At 41.9% G+C, this 18,725-nt stretch overlaps 1 protein-coding gene across 1 annotated transcript in view; it reads right to left on the bottom strand.

Moving 5' to 3' along the window:
* The window catches only part of LOC121135255 (ferritin heavy chain-like), a 36,619-nt gene extending 30,001 nt beyond the window's left edge, over positions 1-6,618 (bottom strand). Inside the window, exon 1 of the mRNA XM_040733777.1 lies at positions 6,602-6,618. The gene's annotated coding sequence lies outside the window, so the exon portion shown is untranslated. The remainder of the gene's footprint in view (positions 1-6,601) is intronic.
* Between the last annotated feature and the right edge of the window lie 12,107 nt (positions 6,619-18,725).

Below are 18,725 nucleotides of genomic sequence, written 5' to 3'. Positions count from 1 at the left end.
ATATGCTGGACCAAAAAGAAGTCCCCTTTCAAAATAATAATCAAAACATCAAATCTACAGAATAAAGTGAACATATTAAGAGCAGCTAAGGGCTGGGCGGTGGTGGCTCACGCCTTTAATCCCAGCACTCGGGAGGCAGAGGCAGGCAGATCTCTGTGAGTTCGAGGCCAGGCTGGACCAACAGCCTCCAAAACAATACAGAGAAACCCTGTCTCGTAAAAACCAAAAAAAAAAAAAAAAAAAGAGCAACTAAGGAAAAAGCCCAAATAACATATAAAGGCAGACCTATTAGAATTACACCCAATTTCTCAATGGAAACTATGAAAGCCAGAAGGTCCTGGATAGATGTCCTACAAAAGCTAAGGGAACAAAGATGCCAGCCCAGGCTACTGTACCCAGCAAAGCTTTCAATTACCATAGATGGAGAAAACAAGGTATTCTGTGACAAAACCAGATCTAAATAACACATATCCACAAATCCAGCCCTAAAGAAAGTACTGAAAGGAAAACTTTAACTCAACGAAGATAACTACACTCACAAAACATAGGCAACAGATAATCTCGCTTTACCAAACAAAAGAAAAAAGGGGGGGGGGGACATACGCAAACAATAATACCACCACCAATAAATCCAAAACAAACAAGTATCAACAATCAATGTTTATTAATATCCCTCAATGTCAACGGTCTCAACCTGCGAATAAAATGACACAAACTAACTGAATGGATATGAAGAGAGAACCCATCTTTCTCCTGCATACAAGATACACATCTCAATGTCATAGACAGACATTACCTCAGAGTCAAGGGTTGGGAAAAGGTTTTCCAATCAAATGGACCTAAGAAGCAAGCAGGTATAAGTATCCTAATATCCAACAAATTAGACTTTAAATTAAAATTAATCAAAAGAGATGCAGAAGGACATTTCATATTCATCACAGGAAAAGTTCATCAAGTCTCAATTCGGATCATCTATGCACCAAATACAAAGGCAATCATATTCATAAAAAATTACTAAAGCTCAAATCACACATAAAAATCTCACACACTTGTAATAGGAGACTTCAACACTCTGCTCTCACCACTAGGCAGGGGCTTTAGACAGAAACTTAACAAAGAAATAAAGGAACTAACGGAAGTTATGACCCAATTGGGATTAATAGACATCTATAGAACATTCCATCCAAACACAAAAGAATATACTGTCTTCTCAGCTCTACATGGAACCTTCTAAAAAATTGACCACATTATTGGAAACATAGCAACCTCTACAGATACAAAAAAAATTGGAATAACTCCTGTATCTTATCAGACCACCGTGCTTTAAAATTAGAATTCAACAACAACAGAAATCTCAGAAACCCTAAAAACTCATGGAAATTGAACAATGCACAATTGCACCATCCCTGGGTCAAGGAAGAAATTAAAAAAGAAATTAAAGACTTCCTAGAATTCAATGAGAATGAAGACACAACATACCCAAACTTATGGAACACTTTGAAAACAGTGCTGAGAGGAAAGTTCATAACACTAAGTGCCCAAATGAAGAAACTGGAGAATAGTCACACTAGAGAATTAACAACATAATTGAAAGCTCTAGAACACAAAGAAAAAAACTCACCAAGGAAGAGAAGACACCAGGAAATAATCAAATTGAGGGCTAAAATCAACACAGTAGAAACAAAGGAAAACATTGCAAAGAATTAATGAAACAAAAAGTTGGTTCTTTGAGAAAATCAGCAAGATAGAGAAACCTTTATCCAAACTAACCAAAAGGCAGAGAGAGAGTCTGCTGAAGAATAAAATAAGAAATGAAAAAGGGGACATAACAACCCACACTAAGGAAATCCAGAGAAACATCAGGTCATACTTTGAAAACTTGTACTCCACAAAATTTGAAAATTTAAAGGAAATGGACAATTTTCTGGATAGATATCACTTGCCAAAATTAAATCAAAATAGATAAGCAATCTAAACAGCCCTATAACCCCTAATGAAATAGAAGCAGTCATCAAAAGTCTCCCAACCAAAAAAATCCCAGGGCCAGATGGCTTCTGTGCAGAATTCTACCAGAAATTCAAAGAAGACCTAACTCCAGTGCTCCTCAATGTGTTCCATAAAACAGAAGCTAAACAGACATAGCCAAACTCTTTTTATGAGGCTACAATTACCTTGGTACCCAAGCCACACAAACACACAACTATGAAAGAAAACTACAGACCAATATCCCTCATGAACATTGATGCAAAAATATTCAGTAAAATTCTGGCAAATCACATCCAGGAATACATCAGAAAAATCATCCACCATGATCAAGTAGGCTTCATCCCAGGGATGCAGAGATCATTCAACATACGAAAATCTATCAATGTTATCCACCTTATAAACAAACTGCAAAAGAAAAACCACATGATCAACTCACTAGATGCTGAAAAAGCCTTTGACAAAATCCAACACTCCTTCATGCTTAAGGACTTGGAGAGATCAGGTATAACAGGAACATACCTGACATAATAAAAGCAATATACAGTAAACCAACAGCTAACATGAAACAAAATGGAGAGAAACTCAACGCAATTCCTCTAAAATCAGGAACAAGACAAGGCTATCCTCTCTACATATATCTCTTCAATATTGTACTTGATGTTCTATATAGAGCAATAAGATGACAAAAGGAGATCACGGGGATCCAAACTGGAAAGGAAGAAGTAAACTTTCACTATTTGCAGATGATATGACAGTTTACATAAGTGACCGGAAAAACTCTACCAGGGAACTCCTACAGCTGATAAACACCTTCAACAAAGTGGCAGGATACAAGATTACCTAAAAAAAATCAATAGCCCTATTATATACAAACAATAAATGGGCTGAAAAAGAAATCAGAGAAACATCACACTTACAATAGCCCCAAACAACATAAAATATCTAGGGATAATGCTAACCAAACAAGTGAAAGACTGGTATAGCAAGAACTTTGGGTCTGTAAAGAAAGAAATTAAAGAAGACACCAGAAAATGGAAAGATCTCCCATGCGCTTGGATAGGTAGGCTCAATATAGTAAAAATGGCAATCGTACAAGAAGCAATCTACAGATTCAACACAATCGCTATAAAAATACCACCACAATTTTCAAAGACCTTGAAAGAACAATAATCAATTGTATATGGAAAAACAAAAGATGCAGGATAGCCAAAACAACCCTGCACTATAAAGGAACTTCCGGAGGCATCACCATCCCCGACTTAAAATTCTATTATAGAGCTACTGTCCTGAAAACAGCTTGGTGTTGGCACAAAAATAGACAGGTAGACCAATGGAATGGAATAAAAAACCATGATATTAGCCCACACACCTTCGAACACTTGATTTTTGACAAACAAGCTAAAAGTATACCATGGAAAAAAAGAAAGTATCTTCAACAAATGGTGCTAGCATAACTGGAAATTGCCATGTACAAGACTGCAGTTATTTACATGTCTATTACCATGCAAAAAACTAATGTCCAAATGGATCAAAGACCTCATCATAAATCCAGCCACACTGAACCTCTTAGAAGAGAAGTGGGAGGTACTCTTTAAGAAGTGGTAGAGGAGACAGCTTCCTGAACATAACACCAGTAGCACAGACACTGATATAGACATTTAACAAATGGGACCTCCTGAAACTGAGAAGCTTCTGAAAGGCAAAGGACATTTTCAACAAGACAAAAATGCAGCCCACAGAATGGGAAAAGACATTCATTAACCCCATATCTGACAGAGGACTGATCTCCAAAATTTACAAAGAACTGAAGAAGCAAGTATCCAAAACACCAAAGGATCAGATTTTAAAAAATGGGGCACAGAACTAAAGAGAGAATTCTCAATAGAGGAATCTAAAATGACTGAGAGACACTTGAGAAAGTGCTTGACATCCTTAGCAATTAGAGTATTGCAAATCAAAACAACTCTGAGATACCATCTCACTCCTGACAGAATGGCTAAAATAAAAACACCAATGACAATTTATGCTGGAGAGGATATGGAGAGAGGGGAACACTCCTCCACTGCTGGTGGGAGTACAGTCACATTGGAAGTCAGTATGGAGATTCCACAGGAAAATGGGAATTAGTCTACCACAAGACCCAGGAATTCCACTCTTAGGCTTATACTCAAAAGATGCACATTTATACAAGGAAATCTATTCCACTATGTTCATAGCAGCATTATTTGCAATAGCCAGAACCTGGAAGCAACCTAGTTGCCCCTGAACTGAAGGGTGGATAGAGAAAATGTGGTACACTTACACAATGGAGTACTATTCAGAGGACAAAAGAGTGGAATCTTGAAATTTGCAGGCAAATGGATGGCACTAGATGAAACCATACTGATGGCATGGATCAGGGGAGAGCTAGCCTACAATCCCACTGACAGAGAGTCTGTGAAACAGGAAGGACACGGAGAGAGATATGCATGGTACCCCAGAGAAGGGGTATGAGACAAGATCTCTTGAGTATGGGGGGAGGGGGAGAGGGAGCCAGGAAAAAGAGAGGGGGGAGATGAGGAGGGGGAGAGAAGACATGAGGGAGCAGGAAGGATGAGTTGGGGGAAGAATAGAGGAGAACAGGATGAGAGATACCATAATAGAGTGAGCCATTATAGGTATGAGGAGAGATCTGGCACTAGTGAGATCTCCAGAGATCTAGAAGGATGAAACCAACTGGCAAATGAAGCAATAGTGTAGAGACTCCCTTAAATGCCCATCCCTCATAAGGAGTTTGCCATCCTAGAACCTTCATCCAGTGACTGATGAAGCAGAGGCAGACACACACAGCTAAACACTGAACTGAACTCCTGGAACCCAGTGACAGAGAGGGAGGAATGATGAGCAAAGGGGTCAAGGCCAGGCTGGCAAAACCCACAGAAAGTGCCGACCTGAACAAGCGGGAGCTCTTTCACCCCAGACTGATGGCCAGGAGGCCAGCATGGGATGGATCCAAACCCTCTGAACATAGTTATCAGTGAAGAGGCCTAGCCAATGTATGGGGTCTTTGGCAGTAGATCAGTATTTATCCCTGGCATACAAGTGGACTTTGGGTGCACCTCCCACAGTGAGGGATGCTCTCTCAGCCTGGACTCTTGGGTACGGGCCTAGGCCCTGCCATGAATGAAATGACAGACTCTGGAGATCCCTACGGAGGACCTCACCCTCCTTGGGAAATGGAGTAGGTTTTGGATGGGGGGCTCGAGGGGTGGTTAGGAGGTGGGACAGGAGAGGAGGGAGAGGGAGCTGGAATTGACAGGTGAAGCAAGCTTGTTGCTCATTTAAATTTAAAAAAGAATATTGCAAGTAAATACATTAATATTTTTGATTTTAAAATACCATTTGATTATTTATTTTTTTATTTAAGTTAGAAACAAGCTTGTTTCACATGTCAATCACAGCTTGCTCTCCTTCCCCTCCTTCCCTGCCCTCCCTGATTATTTCTTTTATTTTTGAGGTTAAACGTTAATTATAGCACTTCCTCATTCCCATCCCTGTCTCCAAACTTCATGTAGTCCCTCCTTCCCTTCTTTCAAATTCAAGCTCTTTTTTCATTGTTGTTATATGCATATGCACACACACACACACACACACACACACACACACATTCCTAAACATAGATGACTCTAACAGTATAATATGAGTGTTATGTGTGTTATCAGGGCTGACCATTTGGAATTGGATTACAATTGGTTGGTGTGCTCTTCCCTGGGGAAGACTCTGTGTCTGACTTCTCAGCATTCCTTCATTGCTTTTATTATTCTAATTGATTCCTTGAGAATTTCATAGATTTATTTTGGTTATATCCACCTCATCCTCCTAACTGCTCTACAATCCACCCCTAAGTCTCTACACACAACCCAACTTTCTCTCTTCTTCTATCCCAATAAGCAATCCAGTCCACTATGCACTGTCCTATACCTCATGAGTGTGGCCATCCAATGAACTATATGTAGTAGGTCCATTAAGAGGCACACTCTTGAAGGCAGGCACCTTTTCCTACCCCCTTAGCCATGAACTTTCAGAATCGCCTTCATTATCTAGGGACTTGCTGACCCTCCATGCTCTAAGGTAGACTGGCATCATCTTATGCACACAAACTGCTGATGTTAGTTCAAAGTACCACAGTCCTCTTGTGTCTATAAGACACCATATTCCTGAGATCCTCCTTGTCTTCTTCCTCTAAGGCCTTTCTGTCACCTCTTCTGCAGTACTCCCCGGGTCCTTGACTACAGGTGCCATAACACAGATGTCCCTGGTGCGGCTAAACACACACTTATTCTGCACTTTGATCAGTTGTGATCAGCCGCTGTCCACTGCACAAAGAAACTTCCCCGATGAACAGTGAGAGAGAGCTACACAACTCTACGGGTATAAAGATACCAGTTTAGACGTCAGCGCCATACTGTGTCTGTTTATCAAAGCAATTCTCCTGAGTTCATTGCCGGATGTGAGCTCCCCAACCACATACTCCTAGCCAGATGTACACTACCAGGCATGTCCTTTCTCAGTCCCTGCATTCTTAAGGTTAGAGGAGTGTCACCGAGAAACAGCACAAATGTGATAAGTTACTGACCTGAGCAGTGGCTCCTCTGGATCTCTAATCAGTAGCCCAGACAACTGAAACGTGTTCATGTCTTCATTGGTTCAGGTGATGCCTGCCCTGGGCATCCTCCCACATAGCCTCCAATACTTGCATTCTGACACTCACTCCCCTTGCGGAATAGACCAGAAAGTCTCTGCTCTGTGAAATAGTCCTCTCTCCTGACCGGAAATGACAGGGCTTCCTCTACCCAAGCCTGCCCCTGTGGTCTCCTTCAGCATGCCTTCTACACTTGGGAACTGCCTGCTCCTCAGTCCCAGCCCAGAGCAGCCCTCAGAGGCATCTGACTGTTTATGAACTGGGAGCTTCCTCTGCGACCTCCCAGAGGTTAGAGTGTTAAGGATCCGAGAGTTGGAGGGCAGTGAGGGTGCAATTGAAGATCAATGCAAAGGGTGGATCACAGTGAAAGTACTCAATATCGTGACTGCCCCATGTAAACAGTGTTTACATCTGGGTGTGAGGCATGCATATAATCTCAGGTGTCTATGATCATGACACCCAGACCTTCCCTCACTATAGAAAGGGACGCTGTCTCAGAGCCAAATGACAAATGAGAAACAACAGGGAAAAAGAGGGGTCTGGAGAGCCTGCTCAGTGACGTGTGCTGTTCTTTCAGAGGACCTGAGTTCAGTTCCCAGCACCCACAATGGGTTGCTCACTAACACCTGTAACTCCAGCTGTATGGAATATCACACAATCCTCTGCCCTCTGCAGCCACACACAGGAATACAATGTAAGTGTACACTTACCACACATGAATAAAAATAAACAAGAAAGTAAAAGTGTAGTGTCCCCAACATCAGAAACTGTTTGCTTTCAGCTAACTGGACATAGACTCTCTCCAGCAAGACTGGGGAAGGAGAAATGGCAGCTCAGGATTAGTGACCAGCACCACCTCCTGTTGCAAGCAGAGTCTGTGCCTGTGCCACCTTGCCCAATACCAACTCAGTCTTGTCACCAGCGTCCCATGTGATCCACACCTGGCACCACATGCTCTGACACAGATCAGTGTGTCTCGTTTCTTTCTTCTCCATCCCCTGCATTCATCTGCACACACCAGCACGGCACAGCTGTCTCCTCCCTTCTATTCACTCTCCTATTTACTGTTCACAAAGTCCACCACAAGCTTATCTGTGGGGCCCGTGTTTCACAGAATGGCCTGTAAAGAGAAGCTTTTTTCTTTGAGGAGCCGTTCAGCCAGCCTGGTTCTAGAGCCGCATCAGTCCCAAATAAACACACAGGAGGCTATATTAATTATGAAGCTGTTGGCCTTGCTTGTTTCTTACTGGCTAGCTCTGACTTAAGTAATTACCCCATAATTGTTAATCTAAGTATTTCTCTTACCGGAGCATAGTTCCGGGCTTCCTACCCCATGGTGGTTACATCTCAAATTCTCCTGTGTTTCTCCTTCCCAGAATCCTCCTGGACTCCTAGTCCCACCTATCTAGATTCCTATGGGCTCAACAGTGCTTTATTGACAAAAGACTTCCCCAACAATGGCCACTTTTCCCAGAACCTGTGGACTCGTCAGTGCTTCTCTTCCCCTAACTGCCTTTGTATCACACCCTAATTACATGCACATCTTTTCTGCTTGCTCAAATATCAGTGAAGCAGAAAAAAAGACAAACATTGTTGTCCTGGAAACATGCGGTACTTAGGTCATTCCTTTCCCTTTAAGTTGCTGGGTTATTTTTCATTTATGTACAAATAATGAAATCCTTTTTCAGCTGTGATGAGCACAGGAAGAAAACACATGGGCACTACCTGGAAATATTGGCACACAGTGTTTCTCTCACCATCCTGTCATAGAGTGTTGGGTTCACTGGGTCATACCCCTCCCAGAGGAGAGGAACTCAGTTAACAGTTTCCAGTAGGAAAAGCCAATGGGGCCCCACCCTACTGTAAAAAGCCAACTGAACTCATTGGATTCCTGCACTACAGATCAACATTAGATAGAAGAGAAACTAGTGGTGATGAGGAAGGGCATCAGCATTATTGGGAGTCAAGAGAGGGTATTTGGGATCTCTACATGATTGAATTCATTGTAATGTATGTATACAAGATCAAAATACATTATATAGTCATATAAAATGTCACAATGAGGGCTGGAGAGATGGACCCGTGGTTAAGAGCACTAGCAGCTCTTCCAGAGGACCCAGGTTCAGTTCCCAGCACCCACATGACAATTCACAACTGTCTGACTCGAGATCTAAGTGTTCAAACACCCTCACACAGACATCCATGCAAGCAAAACACCAATGCATGTATAAATAAAAAGTAGGAAATGTCACAATGAAAAGTATATAATTGATATAATATAAACTTTAGAAAAATAGACATAGATACCCTGAGCAAGCTCTTAGTTTTCGAAAGATGCTGAAAAAGGTAGGATGGGAAGGAGATCCTTCAAATGAGAGCCAGGTGCATGAGCTCACGATGTGTTCAGAGACACATGCCCACCCATTGGTAGCAGAGAAAACCCCCTCCAGCTCCCCTGTCCTGTTGCACACTGTAGCCTAGCTATGTGCCATGGATCCTGCACAAATCCAGGCCTCTCTAGAAGAATTAAAACAAGAATAGCTGACAGGTTAGAGTAGGACTACATAATCACTTTGTGGATTGCCCTTCTCCTGAGACCCATGTAACACTGGCCAAGTCCTCCACATACTCTAAGGAAGACTTCTTTGATCCATCTAAGGCAAGAGAATAATCATTAGATACACTTTCTAATGAGGGACAAAGACGTAGATCTACACCAGATGATGGGGGACCAAACAGGACACCAGATGCTATAACCTGAAGTTGTGTTTGATCACTACACACACACACACACACACACACACACACACACTAAATAACTAACTAACTAATAAATAAATAAATAAAATGTATTTTAACAAATCTCAACATTCCATTGAGTAAGTCACATGCCTGGTGCATGTTGTTGCCTATCTGCCCTGTACCTGTGTCGTGTGTTATTCTCTGCACAGAAGAATGCTGTCCTTCCCTTGTTCAGGAGTGGGAACTGAGCATAGTCATGCCCGTGTGTTTTAACACATTTTTCCCTGTAATTACACAGATCTATGTTGGCATTTCCACAATCTGTCCCTGGCCACGTTCCAAAAGAAAGGTTTCAGGGCACTTCCCTCTCCTACTGTCTGCTCAGCACACACCTCCTCTATCGCCCCTAGCAGCTGGCACACTCAGATTCTGTGCTTAGGACACTCTGGCTTTGCTTGCCTACCCATCCAGCCCTCCTTTCCAGAGAGCCTGGGACTGAGTGTGGACAGATGTGCCCTTTTATGAAGATCAAAATTATTTACGTTTTAAATAAGTTTCTATGGATTGAATCCAGGTCTTCCTGGGTGCAAGACATGTGCTTCACTACTGAGGTATACTGAAGTCATAGACAGCATATTGTCACTGAATGTCTGAGATAAATGAAGAAATTTTACTTTGGCCTTACAATTTCAGAGGGTTTAGTTGATGGATGCTTGTCCCATACACTTGTGCAGAACTTCATCGGGCAGCAGCATCTCCTATATAGATAAGGGCGCCCTTTGAAGGAATACAGGAATAATCAAAGGCAAGAAACAGCCTCCAGTAGAGGGCTCTAAGGAACAAATTCCTCAAAAACCCCTGCTTCCCACATAACTACCTCCCATACTACACAACCTTATGGATTCTTCAAAGGACTCATTCAGAGATTAGATTAGAGATCACATGACATAATCACCTTTGGAATTGCCCTCACACACTGAGCCAAAGTATAACTTTACTAACTTCCTAGACTTTTTGGAAAAAATTGAGATAGACTATCAAAATTAATACTCACAACCACAACCAGGCATTGTGAGCCACACCTTTACTCCTAGTACTCAGGAAGCAGAGGTAGGCAGATCTCTGTGAGTTCCAGGCCAGCCCCGTTACTGTTTTTCTCGTAGAGAGGAGACCCCTTGGCCCTGGAATTTCTGGAGACTCTGGTGTCTCTGCATGCTACCTCCCCATAGGAGCACTGAGAGCGCACATCTTCTGGCTGTGTGTCCAGCATTTACACAACTCCTGTGAATTCAAACTCAAGTCCTTACCATTGCATGGGAAGCTCTTCCCACTGAGCTATCTATCTCCCCGGTGTCCTAACTTGAAATTTCAGTTGTGGGATTTCACAGGAATTGGGATATTCACATTCGGTTGTAAGTTTCCACATGGGCTAAAAGCGATGGCTCAGTGGTTAAAGGCATCATGTGACTCTTGTAGAGGACTGGAGTTCACCTTCTAAGGGCTAATGATTAGCTGTGAGTCAGTCTCCAGAGAACCTGCACCCCGTAACACCTTTAGGCACATGAACTCACATGAAGATACTGGCATACAGATAGATACATATACACATTTTTAAAAAAATCTACTTAAAAGGCAGCTGTGTAATGTGCCCAATATGGCATTATCTCCACAGTTAACACTAAAAGAGGAGGAAATGAACGGCTGCAGGGATGAAGGGTGGAGTCCCCATGAACAGACTTGTTCTAGCCACTGTGCTAGTTGCTTTAATACTGCTGCAACAACTCACCATGAGGCAACTTTCCAGATGGGTTTGTTTGGCTTATGGTGACAGAGAGATAAGAGTGTGCTAGCGCAGTGAAGTGTGCCAGCTAGCAGGAGGTATGGAGCTTCAGCAGAAGCTGAGGGCTCATATCTTCAACACCATGCACCAAGGAGAGACAGAGACAGAGACATAGAGACAGTGATAAACACACAGAGAGAAACACAGAGACAGACACGCACAGAGACACACACAGAGCGAGAAATAGAGTGATAGTGACAAAGAGAATGAATAAAGAGGAATAAGGTCACGGCATTAGCAGAAAATGGATGGGACTGTAATTGATTGGGATAAACAAAACAGGCCAGATGCAGAAAGACAGATATGGAACGTTTTTCTCCAAGGTAGGAATCACTTGTTAGTTTGTATTTGTATGTAATGGTTGGTGGGGGAGGCACATGAAACTATAAAGGGGATCGGGAGAGGGGACCAAAAGGCCTTCAGTGAGTTAGAGACTCGGTGCTGTCATACAGCAATCAGAAAGGCAGAAGTTAGGTCAATTAGGAAAAAGACAGGGGACCAGCAAGATGGAGACAGAGGATAGGGTGGAGTGCTGAGGTAGGCTGACAAATAAAAACCAAATATGTATGAAAATGACACAATGAGTCTTGAAAGTTAGTTGACTTAACATTAATTATGGTACTAGAGACATGACTCACAGTTAAAGGAAGGGCTGGTACGCTTGCATAGGACTGTGCATTGGGTTCCCAGTAACCACTACATGTAGACCACAACTGGCTGAAACTCCAGCACCAGGGGGGAACCTCTGGCTTTCATAAGGAACACCTGAATGCACACTCACACACACACCTGCTCACACACACTCTCTCTCACACACACATAAAAAAGAAAACAATATTTTAGTGGTGAATTTGAGAAAGGATTACTCTGTGTAACTGTCCTGGCTGTCCTGGAACTCATTCAGACTGACCTTGAACTCACAGAGATAGCCTGCCTCTACCTCTGGAATGTTGAGCTTAAAAGTGTGCACCATCACTGCCTGGCTGAATGAAAGCTTTTAAACAAAATCAGGCTTGGCAAAATAAAAGGGCAACAAAATCTGGGCCACATTTGAGGCAGCAAGAACCAAAATCACACCAGGGAAAACTAGCGCCAAAGCAAACAAAATTGAGATTTGCCCCCCACCTGCCCAGTCTTGTTCTAGAAGATGTTTTGCCCTGTGACCAGTCTGGCTGACTCCCCATTGTACATATGTCAGAATAATCTCATAAATTCTGCTGTTTTTTGTCAAGTTGAAACCAACCTAGCATGTCTGGGGACAGGTCATCTCAGTTGACAAACTACCTCCGTCAACTTGACCTATAGGCATATCTGCATGGAATTTTCTTGCGTAGCATGTGATGTGGGAGAAACAACCCCCATTGCAGACAGTGCCAGCCCTGGGCATGTAGACCTAGGATGTGCAAGAAAGCAGACTGACCAAGCCAGGAGGAGGATACAAGGAAGTTCCTCCATGAGTCTGTTTCAGTTCCCCACTCTGAGCTCCTGCCTTGGCTTCTCCCATAATGAACTATAACCTACAAAATGTAAGAAACGCTTTCCTGCCCAAGTTGCGTTTGGTCATGGTTTTTATCACAGCACGAAGAAGCAAACTGAGACGCAGGCCAAATAGAGAGCCGACACAGACAATGTCAAATTTACCAAACAGGAGTACATGGAATGTTTCAGACTACAAGAAAGATAGACCTATTACCGGGTTTGGTGAAAGATGGAATGTGTGTGAAATTGAAATGACCTCTGTTCTGCTATATCTGCTCTCATCGTGCTGTTTCTGCATGCTTATATTTTATGAGGAGCACGTCTGCATACATCTTCTTGTGTGCAGTATTCCTGGTACTTGGAACCCCAGCCAGGATAGGCTGCATGATGCTTTCTGTGAGCATTTTTCCATACATTGTAGATTTAGCAGCACCCCTGAGCTCTTTCACTAGATGCCAGTGGATATTTCCCGTCTCATTTTTGACAAGAAGGTGCACACATCTTAAGGACAGGGCTGCAGGTTCTGGTTGGGAATCTTCTAAACATTTACTGATGCTGACAGTGAAGGTCCAATGAAAACTCTTGCAGAATAACTCCTGTGTTCATTTTCTATATTTTAGGGAAAGGTATGAATGTAACATGCACTTTAAAATGACACTTTTGTGTCTGGAGGATGTCTCAAGCCGCTAATACCACATGTTTCTGGCAAAGAACCCACATGGCTGCTCACAACCACCTGCTGCTCAAGCTCTGGGAATTCAAAGCCTTATTCTAGAGTCCACCAGCTCCTACATACATGTGGTGCATATAAACTCATGCAGGCTTATATACATGCACATTAAACACATACTCATTTGAAAAATTAGAAATTTGTGTATAGAAGGTAAGTGCCTTCCTGAAATACAAAATAATATCAAGGCAAATTGCCATGTAAGCATTTATGCTCATGCCCCCACGTCACAGAGTTTTTAGGCTTGGCCAGAGAAACTGTTTTTGCACTTGGACACAAAGAGTGTAAAACTCTTAACTGGTCAAAGCATTGAGAGTAAGGGACTGTTGGCTGTTCACTCCTAATTAGGAAATCATTGCACCCCTTTTATGGGTTGAGAAACATTATGGATGAGGGAGCAGGAAAAAATATAAGAGGTGGAGGAAAAGGTGCAGTCATAGAGACCAAGGTCTCTAGGGCAGGGCAACGACATTGCTCTCTGGAACTTTGAGCAGTGGTGATTACTTGAATGTGATTAACCTTTGTCATGGTATCCTGAAGGAGTTAGAAATTCATGAGGACCCTCTACTCATGAGGATTTGTAGACAGTAAGCAGTTGCTGGGGGAAGGGCTCAGGAGACCCAACCGACATGAAGGATCTATAGGTAGTTAATGCTTTCTGGACGAGGGAGAACTGTTTATTCTACTGTACCAAGTTTGCAGCTAAAAACTGAGCAGCAGCTACCACAGGTTTGTCACTTATCATGTGTCTATTCTCATGCTCTGTTTCAGAATCAGAAAGACAAATACTTTGACTCCCCTTGTGTGTCAAACCTAAATTTAATTTATAGATTATATACCAGTTATATATCTGTATGTATGTATGTATGTGCATGTTTATATATTACATTGGTATTTCATCAGACTTCAAAGGGATTGGTGAAAGAATAAGAAGAGATCTTAAGGCAGGTGGAGAATAGAGAGGGTAATTGGATACATGCCATGGGCAATCAGACTGTGCAGGAGGAAATAAGATGGAGGTTGGAAGATGACATAAGAAAGATGTAGGAGAAGATAATGAACGAGAAGAAATTGTAATGGTCCATGAGTAAGAAGATTCCATGAAGAAGGCATTATTTATTTAACATAAAAGTCATATAAAGAGAAACTAAACTTAATTTTGAAAGCAATAAAGAAAGACTGAATGGATGGCTCAGTGATTAAGAGCACATAGTGCTCTTGCAGAGGACCTGAGTTGGGTTCCAAAACCCATGCAGTACAGCTCCCAGCCATCTGTTACCCAAATTCCAAGGGAGCAGACACACTCTTCCAGACTCCTGACTACTGGACTCACCTAAACAAACTCCCTCAAACATACGTTCACATACAAAAAATAAAAAATTATTTTACAGTATTAGAAAGCAGAGATTTATTTTAATTTTCAAATTTCTAAGATGCTACAAGATCTTGGGCTTTTGAGGGAAAAATAACATTTGGAAGCTCCTTTTAAGGCTGATAATTCCTTTGTCAACTATTTAAATGTTGTGCAATGATTTCAGAGAGGTCTCAAGATAGACTACTTAGGAAGAAAGAGACTAAGTAGCACTTGAGATCATGAGTTACAACCTATAGATTTTTTTTATTCTTTGGGGCCCCTCCAACCACCTCCCAAATAAACACATGGAGACTTACTTATGAATGCCCAGCCTTAGTTTGGCTTCTTTCTAGCAAGCTTTACTGAAATTAAATTATCCCATCTACCTTTTGCCTCTAGATTTTTACCTTTTTCTATTCTATATTCCTTTCTTTCCTTCTCACTCCATGGCTGGCTTTGTGACTGGGTGGCTGGACCCTGGCATTCTCCTCCTCCTTTTCTCGCTCTTCAGTCTTCTCCATATTTCTCCTCTTATTTATTGTCTCTGCCTGCCAGCCCTGCCTATCCCTCTCCTGCCTAGCTATTGGCCATTCACCTCTTTATTAGACCAATCAGGTTTTAGGCAGGTAAAGCAACACAGATTCACAGAGTTAAACAAGTAACATAAAAGAATAGAACACATCCATAAAAATATTTCACAGCTTCAATGAATGTAACATGTCACAACAACAAATCATCTATTCAGATAAATTACTGCAGACCAGATGGTGGAACCATGGAGGTTAGATGTAAAGGAAAATCTGTGAAATATAAGAACATGTACCCCAAAAGGTTCTGGAGTAGTCAGGGAAAGCCAAGATGCTGCTTATGGTGGGATCTTGAGCAACTTCATGCCCTGTGTGAAGTACCTCCTGTCTTGTAACTTTATATTAGTGCACCCTTATTCCTGCTTCATTGTCCCACCCACTTTCCTGAGCACTTGAAGGACACTGAATGCTCTAGTAGGTTGATCCTACAGGGGCAGCTGAATCAAGGCACTTGGCTACATCCTGGGGATAAAAGTATTCCCTCATCTTTCAAGTCTAATGTGTGTTTTCTCTGAGGAACAATCTGATCAAGTTAAACCTGAGCAGTTGGAAGGACCAGATTCTCTATAGGTCCAACTTTCTTATGCCTTTGGCAACTTTCAACCCTTAGGACTGTGCTTTGAGCTATACACCTAATGGATAATTCCCTACCAAGACCAGAAACTAAAGCCTTCTGAGATCTGTCAGATTCCTCTATCACTAATTCTAATGTAAACTAAACCCCTCTTAGATTCACATACTTCAAAATCTTCCAGATGCCCTGAGAGCTTTTCAATCATAGGTAATGCCAAGTAGCTTCTTCTGGGTTACTAGGTTACTATCTGCTCTAAGACAATGTCACAGTCTCCACTGCCCTAGAGACCTCTTAATGTCCATTCCCTCAAAATTTCCTAATGAGGTCAGTCAGCAGAGCCCCAGATTCATACATATTAAGACACCCACATTCCTCCAGCTGAGTGACAGCTGGTCTTATAGACTAGTAGATTCCATCTCTCTTCTTTATAGTACTTTTTAAATTACCCAGTAACAGCCCTACAGTTCACTAAGATTAGAAAATTCACCACTCTTCAGCACAGACAAGCCATTTATCCTCTGCCTTAACCATGGAAATCAGGGAGACGATTCCACCTGTGGCAATCAGCTCATCCATTTTATCTAAGAACACATCACAAAAGTACACACACGGAGCAGGAGACTATTGCATTAGACAGTAACCCAGGACTATTTAAGAGCTTGAGGTAGAAGTATCCTTTCAGATCAAGGTTTCTCTGTCAACTTGCCATAATAACCACACTGTATCTTTGTGCTATTGTGGGACACAGAGGCTCTTATGCTCCAGGATAAGCACCAGAGAAATTAGGAATGTTAAACATGCTGTGCTGTCTCTCAAAAAGAAAAAGATGTATAGTCTGTTTTCTGAGCAGAAGGCAGGGAATGGATATGATTAACAGACTGGTGACCTGTGCTCGGTATAGCGCCAGGACACCCCTGGCTTTCCCAGACTCTTAAGTCTATCTCATTCATCCTAGACCCTTACCTTGGGTATTGATTCTCAGTCAGTCTTTATGGAAGAGGTCACATGCACTTAGAAAGGAGTTTCCCTGTAACTGTGCCCTAAACATTTTATACACACAAGAATGAGTTAATTATCACTAGAAAACTTTTTCCAAAATTGTGCAGTGCTTAAATAGACTTAAAATAAACTTCTCAGTGTCAGACTCTCAAAGTTTGAGCCAGCACTGTCTACTGAGTCCTATTGAACCTGACTTCCTTCTTACCACACCCGGATTGACACTGCTGGCCAAGGTGGTGGCAGAGAACCCCCACAAAGAACACAGCAAAACAAACAAGCATATTCATGGATTGAATTTCTACTGAAATTACCAGAAATATGCACAATTCCTTATGCCAATAATATTTTTATATCTTTTCATAAAATAAGAAAGTTAAGGAGCTGAAGGGGTTGCTAAGCAGTCAGTTAAGAGCACTTTCTGCTCTTCCATAGGTCACAAGTTCAGTTCCCAGCACCTATGAAGGGCAGCTTGCAACCATCTGCAGGGTACCTGATGCCCTCCTCTTCCTCTATATGCACCAGTATACACATACAGAAGCAGATTCATATGTGCATATTTTTTCTAAAATAAAAAATAAGTGAGACATGTTGCCGCATTCCTCCCTGAACTGGGGAGAAAGAGGCAAGCAGATCTGCATGAGTTCAAAGATGTTGTAGTCTACCAGAGAGTTTCAGGTCAGCCAGGTATACACAGTGATATCCTGTCTCAAAAAAAAAATTACTTAGTTAACAATAAAATGTGATGGAGAGCTTTAAAAAGTTTACTGAAAAAGTGAACAAATTTAGTGAATGGAGACCCTCAGTAAGTTATTTTTTAAATTTTCAATGCATGTGTGTGCACACTTGTGTATAACATGTGTGTGATGGCAGTCCCATGTCTTGATGCTTTTGTGGAGTCACAGGACAACTCAATAGGAATCAGTTCTCCTTCCACTGAGAGAGAAGAGTAGACCCAAGAAGAAACAAGTCATGAGCTTTACTCTACGCTCCATAGCCACGGTGCAAAATGGGTTTCCTAGCAGAGGATGTGGTTGTGTGGGGCCCTTGCATAGCACACAAGGCATTGAGTTCAATCTGTAGCACTATAGGTGGTGGTGCATGCCTTTAATCCCAGCACTCAGGAGGCAGATGCAGGTGGATCTCTGTGAATTTGAGGCCAGCCTGGTCTACAGAGAGAGTTCCAGGACAGTCAAGGCTACATAAAGATACCCTGTGTCAAACAAATAAAACAAAAAACAAATATTTCTATTAAAAAATGACAGGATTCTAAAAATTTTACCTTCATAAATATGCGAATTATTATGAGACCACAGTTGAGTTGATTATGACAAGCTCCCTATGTGCTTGGAGGACGTGGGTCGCTCAGCACATTTCCTCTCTCTCTCTCTCTCTCTCTCTCTCTCTCTCTCTCTCTCTCTCTCTCTCTCTCTCTCTCTGTCTGTCTGTCTCTCTCTCTCTGCAATACCGCTGGCAATTTATACCCTCTGGGATCATGAAAACTATGATTCTCTTCACCCTTGAATCCTATCTGAACTGGTTTCTAGTTTATAGAATGGCACTTTATCTTTATCTCAGTATTTTCCAAACTCATGGGGATCACTTCTGAGTGTAAACAAATTTTTTACACATCCAACCTAAGGTAGGTAGTTAGTCTTCACTCGTTTTTTTCTATAATACGAATATTTATGTTGTTATGTGGCTGAGTGTTTTGCCTGCATATATGTATGTACTCAACATGTATGCTGGGTGCCTG

This window comes from Mesocricetus auratus, unplaced genomic scaffold (assembly GCF_017639785.1).
Source record: "Mesocricetus auratus isolate SY011 unplaced genomic scaffold, BCM_Maur_2.0 Super-Scaffold_100033, whole genome shotgun sequence".
Lineage (NCBI taxonomy): Eukaryota > Metazoa > Chordata > Mammalia > Rodentia > Cricetidae > Mesocricetus > Mesocricetus auratus.
Note: the sequence above shows the minus strand (reverse complement) of the source record. Positions and strands in the feature narration are given on the sequence as shown.